The sequence below is a fragment of the Phacochoerus africanus genome, chromosome 9, assembly GCF_016906955.1.
Source record: "Phacochoerus africanus isolate WHEZ1 chromosome 9, ROS_Pafr_v1, whole genome shotgun sequence".
NCBI classification, from domain to species: domain Eukaryota; kingdom Metazoa; phylum Chordata; class Mammalia; order Artiodactyla; family Suidae; genus Phacochoerus; species Phacochoerus africanus.
Window position 1 is genome coordinate 58,585,348 of NC_062552.1, and position 27,645 is coordinate 58,612,992.

Consider the following 27,645-nt stretch of genomic DNA (forward strand, 5'->3'; position numbering starts at 1 on the left):
AGAAAATAAAGCCACAACACAACAGCAAATCTCCACTACTGACTATACTGCCTATTCCTCTATGCTCTGTTTTGAGCTCATATGAAAAAAATACATTTAAATGAATATCAGATATCAATGATGGATACATAGTGTACATGTATCAACATTTACATTTCATGTTGTTTATGAGTACTTACATAAGAATATACATTCACCAATCTCACAGAGAATTTGCTCTGGGGAAGGAAGATAGGAATAAGACTGCAACTACAAAGAGGATTTCAACAGCTCCTAAACTGTTTTATTTCTTTTAGCAAAAATGACAAAATGTTAGCACTCAACTAATTCTTAGTGGTAAGATAATAGATGTTGGTTATATTATTCTGAATGGGTTCTGAATTCCTGGAATTTTTCATAATAAACAATTTTAAAGACAAATAGACATAGTTACATTTTAGCTTTGGAAGCAAAGCAGATTTATAAACAAAGAAAACATGAGGAAGAACCTTCTCTCTCGGAGTAGAGTAATATCTGACCAAAATACATTTTGAGTACGTAAGTTTGAAAGAACACTTAAAAGCAATACTGTAATTTCCAAATAATATTGAGCAAATAGATTTGCCTCCAAGAGCCTCCATTAAATTTTATGTAAAGCGAGGGTGTCAAAATAAAATATCTTGGATAACCTTCTATGACAAGTACATCTATGGTAAGTCTATGGTGAGTACATCTCTCCACATGGTATTCCTTTTGCCTAGAATTCTTTTCCTCTAGCTTGTTCCTTGGCAGTAAAATCCTATGTAGCCAGTAAAACTGAGCACAAAGGATACTCCTGTGCTTTGGAAATCCTTCCTTCACCCTTCCCAAGCAGGAAAAAGCACTGTCACAGCCCCGTCCTCATACTTCAAGTCCCATTAAGCACCTGATATACCACTATATCTATTTATGTTTGCCTCCCCTGTTAGATAGTGAGCCCCTGATGATGGGACCTGTACTGTATTATTCTTGTATCCCCTTCCACAGTGACATGTTAATAGCCAAAGAGAGAGACAGAATACATACAAACCACATAAACCTATGTTAGCACAAATTATGTTAAATTTTTCACCTATTTCAAACATTATTTTCCCCAAGTAAATGTGACAAATGAATGAAAGAATAAGTTAGTATGTAAAATGTCATGAAGCTCACTCCAGCAGTCAGGTAGGTTGATCATCCCAAGGGTATAACCCAGATGATCTCTCAATATTCTTTCCAGGGAATCCACAGGATCATTTCGATTTTTTATGCCCTTAGTTTAGAAAGCAAAGATGACAATTTTTCCTGTTTCCTTTTGCTTTTCCTCATATTACACAGCTTTTTATGGAAGACACGAAACACAAAACACTCTTAAGCAAAATCTCAGCAACTTAAGATACACTAAACTTTGGACTGAAAAACTGTTACAAAGAAGCGAAACATTTGATCATAAATATTTGGATAATATGCAGTTGGCTGCAACAGTTCAGCCCCTGTTCTCAAATGAAGACTGGCTACAGTTCCTATGGTGGAAGAGGGATAGTGTGATAACATGGAAGGGAAAGAGAACTTGGTGGAAAATAGCTTGCAATCCCTCCCAGAAACCCAAGGAAGCAAGAGAGTAGATCTCAGCACCCCCAGTACTTTCTTGTCTCAATCTCCTCAGATCTGGCTAATGAAATAGTTGCTAACTGGGAGAGTCTTAGAATCAGTGCGATTGTCCTGGGAGTCTGCCAGCCAGCCCACAAAGCCTAGAAATGCCCTTGACAGTATTTAAGCCAAAGCAGACAATTGCCACCAGATGTGATAGAGAGAATCTGGAACTCAAAGCTACACCCTCAAAACTCCTAACTAGGTACTAGTGTACCTAGACCCTAGACACTTTATTAACCCAGAAGCAACAGGATCTTGCATTTTACAGTACTGATTTTTTTTTGCCACGTTTATTAATTATGATAGGATTATTATTTTTTAACTTTTTATTTGGAATAGAAATTCAAAGAAAGTTGCAAAGATAGTATAGAGAAGCCCCATTTACCCTTTAACAAGTTTGCCTCAATGGTCACATCTTGCATAAACATAGTAATAGTATAAAAACCAAGAAACTGACATGAGCACCATGTGTATGTATTCAATGTCATTGTACGACACTGTGCCATCACTACACTGAAGACACAAATTATTCCTTCACTGCAAAGATCACAACCATCCACCTAACCCTCAGCATTCCCAAACCCCTGGCAACAACTAATCTGTTCTCCATCACCATAATTCTGTCATTTTGAGAATGTTATAGGAGTGACCTTTTGAAACTGGCTTTTTTTATATAGCATAAAGTCCTTGAGATCCATCCAAGCTGTGGTGTGTATCAATAGATCATTCCTTTTTATTACTGATATGGATGTACCACAATTTGTTTAACCATTTACCTAATGCAAGACATTTTGGTTGGTCCAGATTTGTAGCTATTATAAATAAAGCTGATGTGAGTGGTCATGTACATGTTTTGGTATGGACATAAGTTTTCAATTTACTGGGACAAATGCCCAAGAGTGGGTCTGCTGGATCATATGGTATGTATATGCTTACTTTTTAAAGAAACTATCAAATTATTTTCCAAAGTGTCTTTTCCATTTTACATTTCTACCAGCAATATATGAAAGATCTAGTTTCTCTGCATCCTTACCAGCATTTGGTATTGCTATTACTTTTTTATTTTAGTTATTCTAACATGTGTATAGTGATAACTCACCATGGCATTAATTTGCATTTCCTTAGTAGCAAGTGATGTTAAACATCTTTTAATGTGCTTTCAATGCTATCCTCAGAATTCCTGCTGTGATGCAGTGGGTTAAGAATCCAACTGCAGGAGTTCCCATAGTGTCTCAGTGGTTAATGAACCCAACTGGCACCATGAGGATGAGAGTTCGATCCTTGGCCTCGCTCAGTGGGTTAAGGATCTGGCGTTGCCAAGAGCTGTGGTGTAGGTCACAGTTGGCTCGGATCCTGCGTTGCTATAGTTGTGGTGTAGGCCAGCGGCTGTAGCTCTGATGAGACCCCTAGCCTGGGAATCTCCATATGCCGCAGGTGCGGCCCTATAAAGACAAAAAAAAAAAAAAAAAGAATTCAACTTCAGTGGCTCAGGACACTGCAGAGGTGCGGGTTTGATCATCAGCCCAGCTCAGCGGGTTAAAGGATCTGGCACAGCCGCAGCTGCCGCGTATGTTGCAGCTGTGGCTCGGCTTTGATCCCTGGTCTTGGATCGAACAAGTGTGAGTGTGGCCATAAAATTAAAAAAAAAAAAAGAGTATATCCTCTTTGATGAAATATTTCTTCATGTCTTTTGTTCATTTTTGAATTGGATTGTTATCTCAATTGTTGAGTTTTGAGAGTTCTTTAAATATTCTACATATGACCCCTTTGTCTTCTCATCCTTTTAACTGGCTCTTCTGCAGAACAAAATTTTTTAACTTTGATGAAGTCCAATTTATCCATTTTTCTTTATTTTATGGATTATGCTTTACTATCATATCTAACTACTATTAACTAAGCCACAGATCCTAAATATTTTTTCCTATGTTTCCTTCCAGAAAGTTTTTTTTCAAAAAGTTTTATAGTTTTATATTTTACATTTAAATCTATGATCCACTTTGAGTTAATTTTTATATAAAGCGTGAGACTTGGGCTAAGGTTCCTTTTTTTTTTGGCTTATGAATATTCAATTCTCCATTGAATTGGCTTTACCCTTTTGTTTTTTAAATAAATAAGCTGGCTATACTTGTTTGGGACTATTCTGGGGTTATCTACTCTGTACTATTGGTTTTTATCTTACTGTCAACACCAGTCTTAAGCACCATGGCTATGTAACCACTGGGTAGAGTGGTTCCTTCTATTTTCTTCTTCTTTTTCAAAATCGTTTTAGCTGTTCTAATTTCTTTGGCTTTCCATACAGATTTTTAATCTTGCTGAGATTTCAGGAACTGAGTTAAGCCTACACATCAATTTATGGAGAATTGATATCTTTAATATGCTGAGTCTGAGATAAGTTTAATCATATCAAACCTTGATAACAGGTTAATGTACTTAGTTTTCTACAATTAGGAAAAGAAGTACCTACTTGAAAGGGACATAAATTTAACAGAAAATTTATGCCATGAAGATAAACTGGTCTCCAGATTAATTACTATTTTAGTTTTTAGTAACAGTACAGTTTCTGAGATGAAAAACAATGAAGATTTTAAGGGAGAACAATAAGTAAAGAGGTCAGTTTTGCATTGTTTTCCTCACCCATGTCTCCTATCTTTCTCTGTGCTCTGTCTCTATCTCAGATAAAATGTGGGTCTAATGATATTACCTTCAAGTAACTTACCCTTTACTTAGTAGATTAAGGTTTCTTTTCTACAAAGTAATAACTAATACTTTAAGAACATAATCAAAACAATGGTAAATTATTCACAAAACTAAACTGATGCTGTAAAAGAAAAATCCTATATATTTTAAAGGAGCATAATTTTTTACAAAGCTGAAATGAGAATGCTACTAATAATAAGACCTTTCCTTATTTGCCACTAGGTAAAGAAAAACTTCAATAAGTTGTATTGAATATCTGTAAATTAGAATAAACTCCTGGATAAGAGCTCAGGTTATGGAGCCAGACAGATCTGGCTCTACCTCAAACTATCAACTTGACAAAGGACAATGTACTTAACTTCTTTGAGAATGTGTTTCCTCACATGTAAGAGAGAGATTTAATAATAAGACCTATGTCAAACAGAGTGGTGAGGCTTAAGATAAAGCATATTAATCACTAATTCCAATGCTAGGCAGTTGGTAATCACTCAAGACATATTAATTACTATTACTTTCAGTTCCTTCCTGTCTAGGCAAATTACACACAGGCTTCCCTCCATAAGGAGTTTTCCTAAATGAAGGTGTTGTAGAGGATGTTCTAAAAGCCTATTGAGACTTTATGAGTTTAAGATTCCTGACATATGTTGTTTAGAGTGGTCTTGCTGTCTGTAACAATATATACTCCCCCTACTCTGAAGAACAATTTTAAGATGATGACATGAACTTAGGTAAAACTGAGTGTTTGACTCAACTTTGACATAGCTAGAATACCATCTTTTAAATTTTAGGCCCTTCAAAGTGACCATGATAGTTTGCACAATTAGAAATGTGAATTTCTAACTGTACAAATTAGAAATTCTGTTAGTTGCTTAACATTAACCTGGATGGAAAATAACCTCAGAAATCTGACTCCATTCCCTCTTCGAAAGCCATGGTAGATTTGTGATTTTGCAGGCACTCAGCTTAGATGGGGCCAGAAAAATTAAATAATATGTAAATACAGGTGGTCTTCTTTAATTCTACAGAGCTAATGCATGTGAATAACATGACTTTGGAACTGGACTTGCTGGAAGAATCAAGGCAGTTCTTTTGTTTTATTTTGTAGAGAGGTCAAGGTCTAATTTAATCTGTTCCTTGTTAATACTATAACTCTAAAAACAAATTTGGTAGTGAAAAAAGTGGAAATTAATGATTAGAAAAATCCACTGCCTATAAAATTCAGTGATTCTATCTATACATGGTTACTGGGAGATGAATTTAAATGGAAGTAAGAGTGGTAAAAATTTTGACAAGGTAGTTTGGTTTTGATTCATTAATGAAACTGTAGTTATATGAGATTATGGAATTGGACAGAATCAAATGCGTAAAGAAAACTCAGCTCATCAATGGAGAAGGAAGGGAACTTTGATGACCCTACATGTTACCTTACCTGTATATGTTAACATTTAGCATTTGAATTTCAGCTGTGTTTCCAAAGTTACTTTCTTCAATTTTATTTAATAATGACTGAGGACAAGAAAAAATTTACTGGACATTTAAAAAAGGCTAAACAGTAGTACATGGCTGGTAGTGACAAGAACATGTAATGTTCTAATTATGCCATAAGTAGAGAATTTTAATAATTAGAGAATTTTTAAAAAAAATCAATGTTGAGGTTATTTTCCATCCAGGTTAATGTTAAGCACAGGGGAGAGTGATTAGTACATAATTCCTTGCATACTATTTATCCTGGTTTACACTAGTCAATTTAAATAATTGCCTTGAAATAAAAGGTCTGCCGTTCTTAGAATCATTAGGACTAGTAATTGATACTGTGTTTGATTGATATTTCACATGTTCTGATTTCACAGCAAGGACTTAGTTCTAGTCAATGGTATCCATTCACTACCAAGACACAGTGACTCAAGCAAACAAATCAAAATCAAATTAATAGACTTCCAATGAATATAAGTTCTAATTGTTCACTAGGATGTCATTAAAAAGTTGCAAAGTTTGAGTCTATTCAAAATATGTATTGAAACAATTCTGGTCTAAGATCAAGGAGATTTAAGAAGACTGACAAAAAATTTTAAGTCTTTCTATACTTGCTTTCCACTCTACTTAAAATATAGCAGTCACTGCAGTTTTACAACAAGAAATAATTTTATAACCTTTTCAAATCAAATGCCTATCCTTTTTTTTTGGATCCTATGTTTCTTTACACTAGGATCCAAATTTATGGTAATCCTAAATTCCTGAGGGGGGGCAGAGGATAAAATAAAATTAAAATAAGATGTCGGATATGAAAGGAAAAAGATCAAGAGACCAGATGTCATGTAAGGAAATTAAAAAACAATATAAAATAAAGTTCAGAAGACAAGACTAAAAAACCTCTGCATACGTGATAGGATACTACCATTTATGTTGCCTGGGTTACTTTTATGAAAGGAAAAAATATTTGAAGGATGGACTTATAAGTATACTAGTTCTATGCTGTTTTACTACTCAACTAATAAGCTTATCTGTTTCCAAGTCAAGAAGTTCATAATCTGAGGAAAAAAGCAACAATTCTTTTGGCTAATATTAGGGTCAAGCATTAAGAAACAAAATAAAAACTTGACTATTCTAAACAAGTTATAAAATTAGCTTTATCTACACTTTGGTATTTGTAAGGTAAATATTTAAACTTAAAAAAGAAATCCTTTCAAGTCATCTAAAGTTCTTGGAGGAAATATAACATGATATGGGAATTCAGGTTACCATTTAAATTTGAAGTACTTCATCCATTTTGGTGACAAAGGTGGTTTTAGCAGCTATCATTACATTCCTTTAAATTTCAAAGTGCTTTAGGTCCTTCCAAGATGAATGTCCTTTCTTCCTTGCCTCTCATTCCTTAACTTATTTTCTGAAGATAGCAATGTTTACTGCAAGAGAACAACAAAAAATAGAGCTAAACTGGAGAGGTAAACTAGTTTTAAATATTTTGGACATTTTCTTCCCTTTAGGATATTCCTAATTTTATCTTCACTCAACAGTTAAAGTTAGACTTGTTGGTTTAAGAAATAACTTCTATATTTAGGAGGAGAGGAGATAGAATCTCACACACTCAAGAACTATCCAAGGAAAAACCTATGAACCAAGTAACTTACAAAAATCAAGTTAGCACTGACACAATTGAGGCTTTCTAAGACTTATCTGACTGTCCTTGATAGTTTCTTATTTTCTTTCTTTTCTTTTCTTTTTTTTTTTTTTTTGGTTAGAAATATAATATGAAACATTAAGTTCTATTTCACCTTTATAAAAATCCAATTCTAAAAGTCACAATTTCCAATTTTGGTACAGTCTCTGTTAAATATGAAAGTAGTTATCTCCAACTGCAAAAATTTCTCTAACCAGTTTTACTTTATTTAGGCTTAAGTATGAAATCTATTTATAATTCAATACACAAAATATCACCTAAGATTAAATTAACAAGTTCCTCTCTTTCTGACTCTCAAGCATCAATTATATGCATGTTTAAACTTGCCCAACCCCTAGTTTGTTTTCTCTACAACACCAAATATAAGGAAAATAACTGGAAGAGTTAGGAAGAAAGTGAAAGATAATGTGATCACTTTTAAATGATTCCTGATTGTGCTTCCATATTGTAGAAGTAAACCTTTCAATAAATTTTAAGGCAACAGAAAAGCATTTTAAAAAGACATTTTTGTTTGTGCAACATCTAACAATATTTAATTCCAACACAGTTGGGTAATTCATGATGAAAACAACACCCAATGTTCTCACCATGCTTATATCCATCACTTCACGTAGTACATAACAATGATGAGCAGTACATAGGAGAAATATTACCAAGAAAAAAAAAATACATATGTATTACCAATATATAGATGATGATGCCCAAGATCACATAAACAGTGACAAAAATTTTTCTTTCTATTATGAATCTTTAAAGAAGAAAAATGCAATTAACGTCTATTTTATTTCAAAATTTGAATAATGAAAAGAAATTGAATATACTGATGACCTAGAATACCTAGTGATAGATAAGTGAATGATTTCCCATGGGTAGGCATTGGCTAGTGGCACAACTGAAATGAGAACCCAAATCTCCTTGCTCTTTCCTTAATGTAGTGTTCTATTATCCTCCTACAGTCCATCCTGCATTTCTTTCCTCTCAGCCCGTAAAACAGTTGTTTTTTTTTTTTCTGAGTACTTTATTCTGATGTATTTGGTAGAACCCAAACTCCAAATATGAAATATCACCCCAACAACTGCCTGTGTTGGCTAATACTTTCCCTAAGCTCTATGGAGGCTCCTCTACACATGTGAACATAATGATCAGCCAAAGAATTGAAAGACATACACAGATTTTGAGGCTCCCTACTCTGTGCTTTTCCCCTTAATGAGGATTTTCACCACTGAATTCAAGAACAACTGGCATGACTATTCAAGGGTTGTAGGTTAGTGGGTAGTAACCTACCGAAGTTCAATTCCTCATTCTGATTATTTTATCCAGGTTATGTGGGAAAACGCACACTAAAGTATTCAGAGGTGATGCAGTATAATGTCGGCAACTTACTCGCAAGTGATTCAGGAAAAATTATCTGTGCTAGCTTATAATTTGTGTATAAGTTTGAAATTACGACAATATAAAAAGAAAAAATTAAATGTATCAGTACATCCTGCCACATTTCCAAATTTTCTTCTGTGGAAGTCTAATACAGCTAACTGCTTGAAAAAAAAGTAGTTCTATAGTGAAATAAATTTGGATAAAATTTGGGTAAACACTCATTATATTCCATCTTGGAGGCTCACATGTTAGCCTATCAAATATTTCTACAAATCACGTATTAGACATACTTTCATTTCATACCAACTACATATAAATTACATATTTAGGGCCTAATATATGAAAGGAAATGTTCTAAGTAGAAGAGATAGAGAGATAATAGGAAAGGCAAGTTCTCTCCTCTCACGGAGCTTACATTTTAAAACAGAAAGAGACAGATAAGTAAATAAACTAACTTCAGATGGTGACAAATGCTTTGAAGAAAATAAACTGGGCGTTAGAGACTGGGAAGGTAGAGGTGCTGTTTTAGACACTGTATCAAGGAAGGCCCACTGGAGAGGTGACATTCAAGCTGAAAGGTGCCAGATGTGAAAAAATTCAGAAGAATGTTCCATACATAAGGCATACATGTCATAAGAATAAGCTTATAAAGCTCACGGGGAAAAGTTTCAAAATTATCAAAATAATGAAATAGGAATTTGTGAGAAAAATCTCTTGGGTACCATACCCCCTGAAAATTGTCCAGATTTTAAAATGATTAACTCCTATGTAATAACAATGAAATAACAATTATTTAAAATTTTTAACTTTTTTTTTTTTTACTAAGTATACAAATTCTCTTTGGATGCTGATTTTCTATTACTTCATAGCTTCTTTCAGATCCAATCCTTATTTTTATTTTATCTTTGAAAAGAAAAATTCTCTCTCTGCATGTAAAAAGAAATAAATTGTTTTGTTTTTTTCCTGGACAGTGTACCACTGTGTTGGGAAAACATCCCAATATACAAGCAGGAAAAATATTCCCTGAATAAATGACTATATGCAGCTATGTTACTACCCACTAATAGAACAGTGGCATATATGTAAACTCAAGCCCTCTCTTCCAGAACTTTCATAGCACTGGATTTTGCATATTGCCAAAGAACAACTTCAATTACATTAAGGAAGGAAAATACACTTATAATTACAGAATATGAACTCTATATAATCATTCAAGTATGGCTAGAATTAACTTTATGGACATAACACCAAGCAAAATAATAGTATATATATCAATATTGCTGTAGGTAGTAGAAAAATTCTGAGTACTCTAAGGGGCCTGACCAGTATGCTAAGCTACATCAGGCAAAAAGAGTATATACCTTGAAATGTACTTTGTGTTCTAACTGCAGCAGGATTATGTGGAACATAATACAGAAGCAAAGGTAATGAAGAGAAGAGGCTGCAGTCTCAAAACTGAACTAAGAAGAAAAAAACCTCTAGATCTTGTTTAGTGGAGATAAGATGAGGTTAAAAATGATATAAAGTTGGGGGACTTTGTTTATTAGTACTAAGGCAACTTCATCACAAAATATCTAGATTCAGGATATAGACCTATGTGCTAATTTTGAAACATTTATAAAATAGTTATATTGAAATAACTGTTTCAAATAACTATTAAATGCCTGCTAGGAAAAAGTCTAATATGCTTTAAAGGAATACCACAAAATCAAGAACTCAACATGTAAAATTCACAAATATCTGACATTTAATTAAAAATTACTAAACATAAAAGAATAAGAAAATGTGGCCCATAACCAGAAAAATACCTGTCAATACAGAGAGAGAGAGAGAGAGAGAGAGGGAGACCCAGAAATAACAGACATAATGGAATTAACAGGCAAAAACATTGAAAGGGTATTATAAGTATGCTCCATATTCAAGGATATAAAGGAAAACAGGAACACAGTGAAGAGAGAAATGGGAATTTTCAAAAAGATCCAGTAGAACTTCTAGAGATAAAACACACACACACACATAAAAAATATCTGAAATAAAAATTTCACTGGATAAGATAAGCACTGCAGAAAAGTCAGTGACCTTGAAGACACAGCAATATAATCTATGCAAAATGAAGTTCAGAAAGAAAAAAGTGACTGTGGGACAAAGGAAGAATACTGTTACAAATGTATTATATTATATGAGAAGGGTTATAAAATTATTTGATAGTACAATGTAATAAAAAGCATATTATAAATCCTAGCACGATTACTAAAATAAATAAATAGGTAGAAAAAAGAATTATGTTTTTGGATTCCCTTTAATCTTCTCTATTGGTTTATTCCAACAGAGAAGATTAAATAAAGAATAAACCAATAGAGAAGATTAAATGCAATCCAATAACATAATTAATTTGAAAGCAAGGTTAATAAAAAACAAATAGTAAGATGTTAGACTTAAATCCAACCACATTAATAAATACACTAAATGTAAATTGTCTAAATACTCCAATCAAAAGACAGATAAAAGAGCAAACCAAATATATGCTATCAATGTATATGGACACACTAAAATAAGGAAATAGTTTAAAAGTAAAAGGAGAGAAGATACATCATGCAAACCAAAACCTTAAGAAAGATGAAATAGCCACAATTATATCAGAGAAGATAGAAGACAAAACAAAAATAGTATCAGACATAGTGACATATTTCTTAATGATCAAGGGGTCACCTCATTTAAAAGATGGAATAACTCTAACTGTGTATGCACATAATAACAGAACTACAAAATACATTAAGCAAAAATTGAGAGAACTGAAGGGAGAAACACCAAGTACCTAAAAACAGTTGGAGACATCAACACTTTTCCCTTAGCACCTGAAAAGTCCAGCAAAGATGAAGAAGACTTGAACAACACTCTCAACTGAATTGATGTTTATGGAACACTCCAACCAGCAAGAGCAAAATACAAACTTTTATTCTGCCCATGAAGCATTTACCAAGATAGCCCATCTGCTGAACAAGGAATAAGTCTTAACAAATTCAAAGAACTGAAACTGTACATAGTCAATTCCCTTATAGCGATGGAATTAAATCAGAAATCAAAACCAAAAGGATATCTGAAAAATTTCCAAACATTAAGAAATTTAGCAATATACTTCTAAAACAACCCAAACGCCAAATAAGAAATCACAAGGGAAAATATAAAATATATTAAAATGAATTAAAATGAAACCAGGTTGACCTATCAAAATTTTTGATGCAGCTAAAAAAGTGCTTTGAGGAACTTTATACTTTTCTATGTATATATTAGGTGGAAAGGGCCTAAAATCAATTATCTAAGCTATTATTGTAAAAAGCTAGAAAAAAAAAGAAAACAAATTAAACCAAATACATAGAAAATAACAACATAAAAAAGAATAGAAACCAATAAAATTGACAACTAAAAAACAGAGAAAGATCAAAAAACAGGTTCTTTGGAAAGAAAAAAAAATTACTTAAATTGACAGATCTCCAATAAAACTGAATGAGAAGTCAGAAATCAGCAATATTAGGAGCAAAACATTACTAAAGATTCTACAGACATTAAAATAACAAGAGACTATTATGAATGATTATATGTTACAACAAAGATGAAATGAACAAATTCCTTAAAAGACACAGATTACCAATACTGATTCAGGAAGTAATAATTAACCTAAATAACACTATATCTACTAAAGAATTTGAATCTGTAATTTAAAATGTTCCTACAAAGTAAACCCCAGTCTCCAATTCTTCACTGGTAAATTCTATCAAACATATAAAGACAGAAGTAATATCAATACTACATTAATTCTCCCAGAGAGTAGAGGAGGACACATTTCCCAACTGACTTTATAGGGCCAGCATTAGATTGATTCCCAAACTATAAAAAGACATTATGAGAAAACTACACACCAATATCTTTCATAAACAAAGATTCCAAAATCTCTAACAAACTAGCAAATTCAGAAATATATAAGAAACGTAAAGCTTATGTTACTTAAAAAAAAAAATCAATGTTATTAACTATATTAACAGAATAAAGGAAAAACACAATATGATCCTCTCAAGAGAAAAAATATTTAACAAATTTCAACACACATTCTTAATAAAAACTTTGGAAAACTCATAATAGAAAAAAAACGACCTTAATTTGACATAATACCCAAAACGTCATTATTTTTTCCTTTTCTTTTTTTTTCTTTTTTCTTTTTTTTCTTATGGAAATACAGAAATTCCCAGGCCAGGGACTAAATGTGAGCTGCAGCTGCAACCTATGCCACAGCTGCGGCAATGCTAGATCCTTGACCCACTGCGCAGGGCCAGAGATTAAGCCCACACCTCCACAGCAACCTAAGCCATTTCAGTCAGATCCTTAATCCATTGTGCCATAGTGGGAATTCCCAATATGTCCATGTTTTAAATTAAAACCATTCATTATACCAAAAATCAAGAAAACCTCAACGGAAATTAGTAAAATACCGAGAAGCCTTCAGCTCTTTGGGAACCAGTCGTGTTGTCAGAAGGAGAGATGAATACCAATGAATTCAGCAATGTAGCACTTGAAGTCATACCTCAATTCATCTAAGAACTGTCCACAGTACTTGGAGAATTATCTAAGACATTGTATAGTATAAAAACAAAAGTTCTATTTGGTTTTGAAACAGACAAAAAACCAACCTCAACATGAATGAGAAAAGACAATGGATACCAATACCAAGATGACATAGATTTAAGAATTATCTTACAGGGATTTTAAAGCAGTCATGATAAAATGCTTCAAAATGAGCATTTTTCAGTGAGACTAACACACACAGGAAACAAAGGAAAAATAGAAAGTCTAAGAAATAGAAAGTCTTAGCAAAGAAATAGAAGACATAAAGAATAAAACTACAGATCTAAAATTATAGTAACTGAAATTAATACACCAACAGATAGGCTAAACGGCAGAATGGAGGGGATAGAAGAATCAGTGAACTAAAAGATAAAACAATAGGAGTTCCCGTCATAGCTCAGTGGTTAACAAATCTGACCAGGAACCACGAGGTTGCAGGTTCGATCCCTGGCCTCGCTCAGTGGGTTAAGGATTCAGTGTTGCCGTGAGCTGGGGTGTAGGTCGCAGAGGTGGCTTGGATCCCACGTTGCTGTGGCTGTGGCATAGACCAGTAGCTACAGCTCCAATTCAACCCCTAGTCTGGGAACCTCCATGTGCTGCGAGTGTGGCCCTAAAAAGACGGGGGAAAAAAAAAAAGAATGAGAGAAGCCAGTAAGTGAGTTCATACAACTTTAATTTTAATTTTAGTGTTCAGAGAAAATCGTGGTTGCAATCCCAAATTGGTTTAAATTTTTTTTTTAGAGATGGGGTTTCATAAAAGAAATCAGACTAGAGAACAAATGATTATCTATTTCAACAACAATCTCAATTATATCCAATAGAATAATTTTTGAATATTTATAAAAATCATCCCATCTTTCTCACTTTGAGAGATAAGAAAAGTAAAAGTGGCACATATGTATGCCAACAAATATTCAATTTATAATAAATCCAAATAACCAGGCAACTACAGATGAACTGAAAATATAAATGTAAGCCAAAAGATGCTGTAACTCTCCTTTATCACCTACATTTCTTTTTTTAAAATATGAATCAATTCATTTAATTCTTTAAAATACATACTAAGATATAAAATTAACTCCTAAGCTACAAACAACTAGTAAGTAGCAATACATTCAGAAAAGGAAAACTAATCAATATTTCCTTATAATGACACCACCATGTTAACCTTTAAGAAACTGCAGATCTAAATTTATTGCATTTCCTTGGTGCTGAGATCACACATGCAAGCAAACACACACACACACACACACACACACACACCCAACATCGCTGTATGTCCCTCACTGCCATCCTCAGATTTACAGAAGATGACATTGAAACAGATCTCAGTATTCTTCAAATTTCCATACATCTATTAAAGAACTTATTTCATTCTGGTTCAGAAAATGAATTCCATAGAAAAAAGCAAATCTAAATGAATACTGAATCAACTTCCTGGCTCAACACCTTATTTAGTGCTACCAAATCTATAAACAAGACTGAAAAAAAAAAGCGTTTCACAAATTTCTTTATGGAAATAGTTTAAAAAATTAAAAGGATTAATGTATAAAACCAATGTGTTCTGAACTACACATGTACTGAGAGAATGTTTAAAATGAATGAGGCACAAGCTTGGAAGCCTGGCTCTTGAACCCTAAAGTCAAACAAGGGCAACTCATAAATCACATGAAAAAAAGCTGAATCCCTCTTAAAAATTTTAACCCTCAACTATATATCATAACTTTATTAAAACCACTAAATCGGAGATGGCCAATGAGAAGCTAATTGTAGTCCTAAAGCTCCACTGTAGTCTGGGTAAGCAAGATACTCATATTTTAATAGGTACAATTCAATAAAACTGTTTATGTCAAGTGTTTAAAACATCATTTCCCTGAATACCGTGGATCTGATGGAGGTAGAACGGGACTGTGCTGCAAGATGGGACTCTGAAGGGAAGGGCATGTGGGAAGAACATTAACTAGCAGGGCAAGAGAATCTTTAAAACTAAAGACTCTTGGAGTTCCTGTTGTAGCTCAGCAGTTTTGAAATGTGACTAGTATCCATGAGGATGCAGGCTGACTCTGGCCCTGCTCAGTGGGTTAATGATTCAGTGTTGTCACAAGCTGCAGCAGGTCAGAAGTGGCTCGGATCTGGCTTTGCCGTGGCTGTGGTGTAGGCCGACAGCTGCAGTTCCTATTCAACCCCTAGTCTGGGAACTTCCATATGCTGTGAGTGCGGCCCCAAAAAGAAAAAGAAAACAAAATTAAGGACTTCTATGGAAAAAAAAGAGTTCAGAAAACATTTTTCTTCTCTAACTTAATTTGAATCTTATACTATTGCTTTCAAATTTTGTTTTAAACCTACTTCATTCTTTACCATTTTATTTGATTAGAAATATATGGGAGATCCTAGTTATATAGAACATAGTTTATAATTTTAAAAACTTTAATATAGATACAAAATAGAAATTTTGTTAACAAATGAATTTTATCCACAGAGGAAGTACCATCACACCATGTAATCTAGAAAATCAGCTCCTTTTAAAGGAAGGACAATTGGGGGACCAAAACTATAAAAGAATAACTGCTAACATTCATATACTAATTCTAAGATAATTTTCTTTCCAATTAAAAAATGCATATTATTTACACAAAGCTACCAAGGTAAAGCAATTTGTTGTTCTGCACAGCAAGATCACTGGCATGGGGACAGTTAATGTTTCCACAACTAGAGTGGAACCAGGGGGGAAAAAGTCACATCACAAAAGGCAATGACATAATTAAATAATTTTGTGTAAAATTTAGCTTCTCATGCATATTTGTTCATTTGTCTTATATCCTTTTGCATTAACTGTCTTAAGTTCTCCTTAGCTCATCTACAATTGACAAGTACTTTACTATGAAGTATGGTTTCTCTATGAATTACTTTGTTAAGGATAAAGCAATTCAGAAGTTCCCACTGTGGCTCAGCAGGTTAAGGAACTGATGTTGTCTCTGTGAGAATGTGGATTCTATCCCTGGCCTTGCTCAGTGGGTTAAGGATCTAGCATTGCTGTAAGCTGTGGCATAGGTTGCAGATGTGGCTCGAGATCCAATGTTGCCATGGATGTGGCGTGGCCTCAGCAGCAGCTCCGATTTCATCCCTAGCCTAGGAACTTTCATATGCCTTAGGTCAGCAGTAAAGAGAGAAAAAAAAAAAAAAAAAAGGATAAAGCAATTCAAATGGTATGCTATTGATAAATACAAGAATACTAAAAGGCAATTATACTTACTCCTAATCCAGGAATAAATGAAAACAAAGACTGAATCAACCTGCAGACCCTAGTTTTTGCCATCTCCTTCCCTCTTTGTTTCTGCCATGTATACTGCTATAGGCATTACCACTTCTACACTGGGAAATGTTTGTTTTCTCTGCTTGGATTTGTTTTATAAGTTGCTGAATTCTCACTTTCTCCCACAGTAGAACTTCATCACAAGGATGTAATTAATCCCACTAAAGTCGGAAAACACGGTAAACTTTAGATTGAGAGTCAGTAGGTTCAGCTATGTGACCCCAGACCAATTCAACTGCTCTTCTGTACAATGATGATGATGATATTTAATCCACAGATTGTGGTGGAGCTTGTATGAGATTAATGTATGTGAAAGAGCCTTGTATGTTTAAAGTGTCTCAGTTTCTTCATCTATTATATGGAAGTTAGATGATTTCTAAAGACTTTCCATCTCTAAAAATTATTTAATATTTACATACAAAGCACATTAAAAAAATCTACTTACTGCTGGGATAATTTCATAGTTGTAAGAGACTTAGGGAACAATGAAATTAACCTTCTCATCTCACAAAATGAGTCCAAAAGCAGGGTAAGAGTCTGGAAGATCACATAAGTGAGTAGCAAAGTTCGGAGTAGGAAGGACTCAGACTGGACTCCCTCCTCAACACCCTTCTCTCATGGGATGCTGTTCACCACTTTGTGAATTTAAACTCTTTTTACCACATCTTAAACAATTACGTTTACACACTGATAACAATGAAAAGCTTATTAAGAAAATATTAATATTACTTTGGGGATAACTGAACTTAACTGTCCAATTAAAAATGTTTACCAATGACACTAACAGCGAAAGGAACAATGAAAAGGAGTTAGATCAGACTGTGCAGGTCTTCACTTGGTTTGTGTGATATTCAATTTTAAGTCAGTAGGTAATCATGTAAACCCTACCTAACCTTTCACAATAAAAGGTTGTAATTCTGCTTTTGTTTCTTACTATGTAATTTGGGACAATTTATTTCTCTGAGCTTTGGTCTCTTCATCTTTCTTCAGAACAGGGATAATACCAAGCATGTTACCTGGCTAATGTGAATTAAACGACTGAACTCACATTAAGATCCTATAACAGGAGTTCCCATCGTGGCTCAGTGGTTAATGAATCTGACTAGGAACCACGAGGTTGTGGGTTTGATTCCTGGCCTTGCTCAGTGGGTTAAAGATCTGGCATGGCTGTGAGCTGTGGTGTAGGTCGCAGACGCGGCTCGGATCCCGAGCTGCTGTGGCTCTGGTGAAGGCTGGCAGCTACAGCTCCGATTAGACCCCTAGCCTGGGAACCTCCATATGCCGCGGGTACGGCCCTAGAAAAGACACACACACACACACACACACACACACACACACACACACACACACACACACAAAGATCCTATAACAGTATCTGGCACATACGAAGTGCTCAACAAATATTAGTTTCCTTCTCTAATCTCCTAAACTTTAGGGGAATACAGAACGTTTCCTCGCCTTTTACTTTATTGGAAAGATTCCTTAAATTAAATACACAGGGCCCTGGTCCTCAACTTCAGTTATAAGCACCTGTGCAACAACTAAACCTAAATAAAATGAGGAGCAGTGTGACATAATGAAAAACAAATGGGGATTTGAGTCAACACACCTGCATTTGAATCCCAGCTTGACTATCTAAGAGCTTTTGACCTTGAGAAGTTTACCAAACCTCTCAAGCTTCTTATCTGAAAATGAGACTGTTACCTAGCTTTTCATCATTCTTTTGTTCATATTCACAGACATCACAAATACTTAGAGGCATATCTCTGTCTCTTCCATACTAACACAAAGTTCAAAATGATAAGATCCGATGCTGCAATAGGCAGAAGATTGGGGAAAAAACAGATTTAAGATTAGAATAAACATGTTACACGAAGAAAAGAAAAAGTACAAACCCAGTTTAACTGGTTTCAACTCTAGGCATTCTGTCATTTCTTCCTTTTCTTTCCTTAGAAATGGACCTCAAATATTCTTTTCCTAGGGGAAGATGCAAAGTGGGGAATATGTATTAGTGAAGGTCATTTGAATCACACTTCAAAACAGCATTCTTTAATTTCCCATAAGGCAGTACTTACCATAAACCAAACCCGTTCAATTTAATGGACTTGTTTTTAAGGGATAAAATAACCAAGAGGTATTTTAGTTTAGAAAATATTACAGGTTTAAATAGCCAAAAAATAACTTTATCTCAAAAAATTACTTTCAATCAATAACAATACTTTGTTAAAGATAACTACTCAGGATGGGATTACACAAAACACTGTAGTTCATCACAATATGCAAAAATACTTCTAGAGCTATAATTCTTAATCTTTTGAGTGATGGGTGAATGGTAAAGTATACAAAACTATGAGAAAGAGATCAAGCTCTGAACTGCAAACTCAGAAAAATGCACATATATGCATCATACTTCACATATAATTTTAGTTGAGTCATGAAACAGTCATGTATCCTGTGGATCTCTAAAACTCCAAGCAATCGCTGTTTTTGAGTTTTTCGAAATAATGGACACAGGATTTTCAAACCTTAAGCAATTTAGCAGTCATTCGCAAAACTGCTAACAGAAAAATGAGGAAATAGGCCCCCAGAAAGACAAAAAGAATTAAGTAAAACCTACTGCACTCAGGACAAGAGGTGTCCAACTACCACTCCAATCCATACAAGATTGACAATGCAGAATTTAGTATAAATCAGTGTTTTGGGGTCAGAGTCATTATCACAATACAACCAAAATAGGATACCTACAAGCGGTCTTTTGGTCTAAATACATAATAGCTCATCAATGGTAGTTAAGAAAATGAAATTTGGAATTACGTAGGCATGTGAAAAAATCGATCAAGTCACTTAATCTTTCTCATCCTCGGGTTCTTCAAAACAAAATGGAAAAATCTATCACTGGAGGATTATTTTAAGGATAAAATCAGATAACATGTATCAAGTATTTAACATAGTGTCAAGTACACAGTAGATGCTCATGAAATGGTATGAATTAAAAAAACATTTCCAGGGTTCCTGTTGTGGCTCAGCAGTAATGAACTCGACTGGTATGCATGAGGACACAGGTTCGATCCCCTGCCCCACTCAGTGGGTTAAGGATCTGGTGTTGCCATGAGCTGTGGTGTAGGTGACAGACATGGCTCGGATCTGGCATTGCTGTGGCTGTGGTGTAGGCTGCCATCTGCAGCTCCAATTCAACCCCTGGCCTGGAAACCTCCATATGCCACACCTGTGGCTCTAAAAAGACAAAAACAAAATTCCTGTAAAGTCATGGAATTGGGTAAAATATGAAATAAAATCTAAAGTAACTGAGATGCTTTCTAGCCAAACAAAATAAGTAGCTACCATTTACTGAGTATCTATTTACTATACTATTCAAGCTGTTACTGAGGATACAAAAAGGATTAAGTTGTCCTCCTTTCAAGGGAAATTAAGCAAAGACAGAGCTTTTTCCTTCTCAGTTTCAGTCTTGGGTTCCTCTTTTTCCTTTCCCCTTAGAGCTCAGCTTTCTGTCCACTTCACACTCTACCCACATGGACTGAGAGGACCCTCACATGAACACCTCTAATCCCAACTTTTCACCTGAGTCTCACACTTTTATGTCCTGTATGTTTCCACCTGAAAGTACCATAGGTACAATATATATAAAACTTTCCCTAACATCCCTTCCTTCTCAACAGCACTTAAGACATTCAAAAGTCTGACAGCAATCACATTTCACCAGTCGCCTTAAATGTCTAATTGATTTTTAAACACTTTTCACATCTATTTCCAAAACTTCACTCCTACTAATAGTATCCAAAATCCTGGTCATTATCTGGATGACCAGATCAGTAATTTAACAGGTCTACCCACCTTTTCTATTGCCTTACCTCAAAATCATTTACCATACTGCCATAGAATTGATCAGTCTAAAATGAAAATCTCAGGAGGGCTCCAATTAAGATGGATGAATAGAAGGATGGGGAACTCACCTCTCTCCACAAATACATAAAAAATAGGTCTATATGTGCAACAGTTCTCACAAAATACCTACTGAACGCTGGTAGAAGACATCAGACACCTAAACATGTAAGAAAGACCTCCACATAACCAGGGAGGAAGATAGAAAAATAAATAAATAAATTGAAAATATTTCCATGCCCTGTGTATGTCAAATCCTTCAATCACAGAATCCTTCAATGGTAATCCTTATATTACCCCCAGAAGAAAGTCCAACTTCATCCAAAAAATAAATGCCCAAGTATCACATATAAAGTCTTCAATGCTATCTCTTCAGCTTCATTTCCTATCTCCCATTTCATCACCCTACAGCCATCCTGAACTATTTGTCAAGCTTCATGCTTTTCTCTTTGCTAATATCAACTTACACACTTTGCACAAAGAGGAAATTCCTACTGGTTCTTCAAGATTTAGGGCCAGGGTCACCTCCTCTAGGGAGCCTCCAGAGTATACTTCCCTACCCCACCAAGCTCACACATCATCACAACAAGCTTTGTTAAACTGAACTGAAACTAGAGAACTAACAACAAAGTGGCAAAAAACTTATACATACAAAGCCAGTGAGAAGGGAAACGACGGATTTTAGCGTTTCTTTGGAGAAAATGTCTTGATATGGGGCTATGAGAAGTAATTGTTCACAGACTGTTGAAGAAAGGAAATTAAAGTATTTGAGTGAGAAAAACAGTTGTAAATGATCACATTTAGAGGAGAAATGTGTAAAATAATAGTGGAGGGACAGTAAACAGCAAATATAACCTCACGAACGTAGCCATCCATATAAAAAGATTTATAGAGCACAACCAATAAATCCCTAAAGATTTTCAGTTTTCTCAGAAACTATATGACACAGTTGCCATTTACAGATACTACCTCATACTTGAACTTGAGAGATTTTAGTTTAGAAAGATATTTTCATCTTTTAGTTGACAGAGTGCATTTTTATACGTTTGAAAAGGTACTCCCATCCCACTTAATTAGCATGTACTGAAGAACTTTTCATAAAATCCTGACATTATAACATATCTCTACATGGCACAATAGTTTACTGAAATTGGAATAAGCTAAAACAGACTCTCTCAGGGCAAAGGCTAGTTAATCTCATTAAATAATCTTTAACATTAGAACATTCAGTTGTTCCACATCAGCGGGGGAAAATGAAAATATAGTAAGCTTAAGACCAATTCACAGATGAATTCAACTATAAATATTTTGCTTTCTGAATGCAAAATGAAAGAATATCAATCCTCAAACTTAAATACACTAGTCATAGTACAGAAGAATAGACCTACAAGCCATTCCCTTATGAAGAGTGAAGATTCAGGTTATCTACCAAAGAATAAGAAGAGGAAAAAATGCTATCCTCTCTGAGCACACAAAATCTATTGCTTTGCAGTAAAGACAGAGAGGATTCACCTTAACCACCCAATAGTCAGAAGAGGGTCAAGTTAGAAGAGTACATAGAAAAAGTAAACTAGCCATCCCAAATGGAAACATCTCAAAATGGAATCTGTATCACTGTTACTTAATATACTTGACAATATAGCTGTATAAGATAATAACTGCCAAGGTACATCCTCTATATCAAGAGGAAAGGTGAATAGGAAATAGATATATGTTAACAAGCACAGAAGCACTTTGGAGCTCAAAAATCATTTGCATAGAGGTGCAGAATGAGAGTTGTCCTCAACTCTGTAAATGCCAATTCCCTGCTTTTAGGTTTGTAGGCAGTAAAAAGAGAGCTGCAAAGCTGAACATTAATTTTCAACATAACACGGATGTTATGTCAGAAGATATGGGTGATTTTCACTCTCACATAATACCTGTCATTTTAAAACACCCCTACTGATATGAACATTCATGAACGAAAGGTTAAAAAATCCTTTTGAGCTATTGTATTCAAGCAAATTGACAGATATAAATGCACAAACACTAGTTTTAGATTATGAAATTCCCTTACACATGAACACCACTGTAAATTGCTCTAAAGAGAATAGAGACTGAAAATGTTACAAGCTTGCTAAAGAGAATAACATCAAGTTACAAAGGAAACTAGCAGCCTACCAATATGATGCTGACAAACATGTTCTGCTCAAGTGTGCTGCAGATGATCATTTAGATGCTGTCAGTCAACATCACCTGTATGTCCTCAACATTCCATCTGATGAAAAGTTAGAGAGTATGGAGTCATCCATCTGCAAGAGCAAAGTGTTTTTGTCTGATATGGATTTACTTTTTCAACAAGAAAAGAGAGATACATACTTCTTGGGACCATAATCTCAAGCATAAATTGGGACTATTGCCTGCACTGTACAAATATAAGGATTATTCATACAGGGGTGGCAGCTTTTATACACACAGTTGATTCTTGCTACCTACGGTAGTTATGTTCTATAAAGTTTCCATGAACACTGAGTTGGCAAATACTGTGCCACCATTCCTTCCAGGAAATGGGAAATACAGAGTTAGGGTCCTACAAGTCTCTGCTTATATTTATCAACCTATTAATACATAAGCTATTCTAATGTGTACTTCTGTTTAAAGACATACTTAACATATACTGTTGATCATTAAAATTGAATTCACAGCCAAGAGCACAATTCATGACTGAACGAAAGCTTACCTAACATATGTACTTTTCTCCAACAGATTCATCACAACCTTCTTGTTCTCAGGATCACTACATAGTGCTTCAGCACAACACCTGAAGGCCATGTTAAACAATGAAATTATTCCTCCAAAAGCACAAAAATGTGAAAAACATAGCACTACAGAAACTGCAAAAAACTTCTATATAGAATGAGAGTTGATGAGTTCCTGTCATGGTGTGGAAACGAATCTGACTAGGAACCACAAGGTTGAGGGTTTGATCCCTGGCCTGACTCAGTGGGTTAAGGATCTGGCATTGCAGTGAGCTGTGGTGTAGGTCACAGACACAGCTCAGATCCTGCATTGCTGTGGCTCTGGTGTAGGCCAGCAGCTGTAGCTCTGAATTGACCCCTAGCCTGGGAACCTCCACATACTGTGGGTGTGGCCCTAAAAGAGAAAAAAAAAAAGAATGAGAGTTGAAACAAGAAGGCAAGGTGGCACCTTGTTCAACCTCAACTGAGAATGTGCACATCAGATACCTCACTTATTTTCCATGTCTGCAAATGATTGTGAAAGCACCACTATCACTGATTTGGGAGTTAAAATAAATTTTAGCAGGTAGGTGAATTTGCAAATATGGAGTCCACGAATAACGAGAATCAAACATGTGTATGTATTCATACACACACACATATATAAATGACATGTGACATGACATATCTGTGAGGAAAGACAAGTTATGGGACTAATTGGAGACTCTTCTGAGATGCTGTTCTATCTTTCCTTGTGGCACACCAGACACCTCTATCTGAATGTCCTATCAGCACTTCAGACTTACAAGACCAAGGTCATCTTCTGTACCTGTCCTAAACCTGTCTTCTGTTAGATTACTTCTCTAATAATAGCACTATCTCACCTACTCAAGTCATTATGACTCTGACTCCCTTCTCCACATAATACCAGGGAGCAAATCATGTTGATTATTCCTCTGAAATACCTCTTAAAGTTATCTCCCCCTACCCACTACAGTTATCACTAAATACCTTTCTATTTGGACCATTGGCACAGTTTACCATCTTTCCTCCCTACCGTCTACTCCAGAGCCACAGGTGATATTACTGTCAGTGTTATTTTTCTAAATCTAATTAATTATACTCTTCACTTCCTGGTACCAATAAGTTAAGCTTGAGATTTCTTGGTAAAGTATATATGTTCTTTTATGACTTGGCACCAAATTTTTTTAGACTCACTACTGACATTCTTCTCTGATAAACTCTATATACTAGATATAATTTCCCATTCTTATATCACACTTTTTAAAGACCCTTTATACATGTTAGAAAATTTCATTAACAATGTTCTTCCATTTTCTGCTTGTACTTAAAGCTTCTGTTGATGAGGTCTTTGCTGATAAACCTCTACCTTCACCTCAGGCCAACTTAGTCACTGTCTTGCCCGTGCTTCCATGGTATTTTCATATACTTCTATTTCAAAATTCCACTAAGTTCTAATTACTAAGAGAGAAAGTGTGAAAATGTACAAGATTCACCAAATACTGATTACTACTGTACAGCTGGGTGGTGATGGGGATTCATTATACCACTGTGTACTTCAGTATGTATGTTACATGTCCATTAAATGAAAGGTAAAAAAATGAGAGAAGGCAGGGGGAGAGAGAAAGAAAATGTGCCTACAAGTAACTGACAATTTGACTTATGTGTGACTTAAACAAATGGGACATTAATTTTTCCCCCCTCATAAGAAGTCCAGAGATAGGAAGTTAGGGACTAGTACAGAGACTCAAGAAGATCATCAAAGACCAAAGTTCTTTCTATCTTTTTTCTCCATTAAGTGTGTTGATTTGTCACTTCAAAGCTGTTTTGCTATAGATATAGGCATTACCTCTGCATTCAAGGGAAGGAAAAGAACAGGGCCAGTCAGACCTTTACTTCTTTAATAGGAAAAACAAAGCCTTTTTTCAGGGCCCTCAGCAAACTTAACTTATATTGCATTGTCTATGGCTGTTGGGTCATTCAACAGCATCTTATTGGCCTGATCTCCTCGAGGGCAGAGGCAATTTTGGTACTTTGGCAATCAACTAGTACCTTCTACACAGAGGTTCTTTATATCTAATGAACCAGTATCAAGTATCCTAATACAAGAACTCTGCTTTCCTAATTTTATTTTTCTATTAAATAATAAATAGTGCTCTAAAAATGACCAATGCTATGCACATAGGGAATTATTAGTGTTACAGTAGTTTGACATCTATAATCATAAAATATTTTACAAGTACTGTATTCTCGGTAAAGTACCAAAGAGAGGATTAACAAGGAATCAAGAGACCTGAATTTTTGTGCAAGCAAATCAATCTTGAGGAACCTCAGTTTACCTAAAAGATAATGTTTATTTCCTGGGGTTGTTCTGAGTTTAAAGTAAATATAAATAATATGAATGCACACTAAAATATATGAAACACTATGAACTCATGTACTATAACATTAATGGCTCTGTTAAGTCTTAAGAGGAAACTTATAGTTCTTATGTAGAATGCAAAGAGTTATATACCACCTGGTGCACCAATTATATGAATAAAAAATTAAACACTATCAATATCTAGTGTAGATGCCAGACCCTACTCCATGGTTAGATGAGATCCTGGACTTGGCCTTAGTTCTTTCATAAATATAGGGAAGTAAACTAACTGTACCTTACATTTATACCTCATTAAAGAAAGAATTCTTTATAAAATTGGTATCTCAATATAACTATATAATACACACAATTTTCAAAGCAGGATACAAAACCAAAATAAACTGGTTAACACAGAACAGTTGACATCAAATCCCAATCCATCAATTAATAATTACTACCAAAAAATGAACAGTACGAAAATGGGCCAAGTTCCTAAAGCACTTCTAAGTTAAGTCAAGTGAGAAGTAAACCAGCAGAAGCACTGAATGTTAATTTTCCTCTGGTCTTAATAACTCTGATTGAGCTTAAAAAGAGGATCCATCAGGGTGACAGGCACAGGCAACACTGGTGGTCAGAACTATTTCTGATAAATGATACCCTCAACGGCCCGTTTTATGTTTTTAATAACCTATATTTCCTCACATATAAGAATGGTATATTAAAATAAGCATTGTGTATATATTAAAAAAATCAGTACCAATACTAAAGAAGAGAAATATGACAGTTGTAAATCAACAGAATCTCCACAGAATATTATAGTAATAACTGGTGCATTTTTACCTTTATTGGATTTGGAGACAATAGCTTCTTTGAAGAAAAACATCATCTTCTATCAAGTCTATTTAATTAACTCTCACTTCTCAAACATTCAAATACCTTAATCTTATTATTAAAGGCTTACCATTTCCTGATTCATTTAAGCAGAAACTATTTGCTGTGTAGGTTACCATGAAATTAATACTGAAAACCGAATCATTTTAATATAAAAAACTGCATGAAGACTGTAGGCCAGTAATCAGCAAAGCACTGCGTAAAGTATCAATAGGTCATAAACAGAACTGAAAAATTTCAACACTGGATCAGACTTAACGTACAGTTATGTCTGCAGGATGAACATCTATTTCAATAAGAAACCAAAATGTTAGAATGGTAGGAATAAGCTTGTTTTATAGTTGTAGCTACCTGTTTCAACTACATAGATTATTGTTTTTCAACAGAAAAAAAGAGGATGTTTCTCTTCCAGTTTTATCTGTATACACATAGCTTTATCAGCTAAAACTTCAACAGTGAATATTTCTCCAATAAGAATTTGGGAGTACCTAATATAAGCAGTAAGTTTTTTGCCAATGTTTATAAAAATAAAAGCTGTAAGTGATAATGTTTATAGTGAGGAGCTATTTAAAATATTTAACTTTGCAGATGGAGGAAGAAGCATATTAATTTAAAATTCATTGTTCTTTAAAACATTCATTATTTTCTTATTAAAAATAGGATATTAAATACTAAAAAAGGCTCAATATAGCAAGATATAACAATTATAAATGTTTACACACCTATTGAAATTATAAATGTTTACACACCTATTAAAGACCATCAAAATATATAAAGCAAAAACTGACAAAAATGGAAGTTTCTATGTGGCGCAGCAAGTTAGGGCTCTGGTGTTGCTACAGCTTAGGGCTCTGGTGTTGCTGCACCTTACAGCTATGGTGTAGGTCTGATCCCTAGCCCAGAAACTTCTACATGCTGCAGA

The 27,645-nt window shown here is 34.6% G+C and overlaps 1 protein-coding gene across 3 annotated transcripts in view; it reads right to left on the reverse strand.

The window, feature by feature from the left end:
* PEAK1 (pseudopodium enriched atypical kinase 1) overlaps positions 1 to 18,811 on the reverse strand; it is a 143,596-nt gene extending 124,785 nt beyond the window's left edge. For 2 of the 3 annotated variants that reach the window (XM_047795327.1, XM_047795329.1), the window contains exon 1: positions 18,728 to 18,805. The gene's annotated coding sequence lies outside the window, so the exon portion shown is untranslated. Of the gene's footprint in view, positions 1 to 7,089; positions 7,254 to 18,727 lie in introns of all 3 variants that reach the window. The other variant, XM_047795328.1, reaches the window with a different exon arrangement.
* Between the last annotated feature and the right edge of the window lie 8,834 nt (positions 18,812 to 27,645).